The sequence below is a fragment of the Carcharhinus amblyrhynchos genome, unplaced genomic scaffold (assembly GCF_965287045.1).
Source record: "Carcharhinus amblyrhynchos unplaced genomic scaffold, sCarAmb.v2.hapA scaffold_44, whole genome shotgun sequence".
Lineage (NCBI taxonomy): Eukaryota > Metazoa > Chordata > Chondrichthyes > Carcharhiniformes > Carcharhinidae > Carcharhinus > Carcharhinus amblyrhynchos.
In genome coordinates this window covers 1,614,106-1,614,697 of record NW_027649785.1, presented here as the reverse complement: position 1 = coordinate 1,614,697, position 592 = coordinate 1,614,106, and positions in this window count along the sequence as shown.

Genomic DNA, 592 nt, shown 5'->3' with positions numbered 1-592 from the left:
CATAGCAAAAATCCAGTTTGTTAAAATCAATTGGACACCATCGCAGTGTCGACTGTTCTATGGTGAAGAAGGCTTCAGCTTGCTCTGGTTACTGGGATTAGTAAGAGGCCTCTAAGGCCTGAATTTTCAGGATGGTGAGGGCTCGGCACCCTCCATCCTGAGAGTCAGAGAATCATAGAATCCCTACAGTATAGAAGGCCATTTGACTCATTGAGTTTGTACCGACCACAGTCCCACTCAGGCCATATTCCCGTAGACCCACACATTTACCCTGCTAATCCCTCTGACATGACAGTCCGTTTAGCATGGCCAATCAACCTAACCCGCAGATCTTTGGACTGTGGGAGGAAATATAAGGTCCCCCATGCAAGACTTCTTGAGAAGGTGAGAGGGCATGGGATCCAAGGGGCTTTGGCCTTGTGGATCCAGAACTGGCTTGCCTGCAGAAGGCAGAGAGTGGTTGTGGATGGGTCTTTTTCTGCATGGAGGTCGGTCACCAGTGGAGTGCCCCGGGGATCTGTTCTAGGACCCTTGCTGTTTGTCATTTTCATAAATGACCTGGATGAGGAAGTGGAGGGATGGGTTAGTAAGT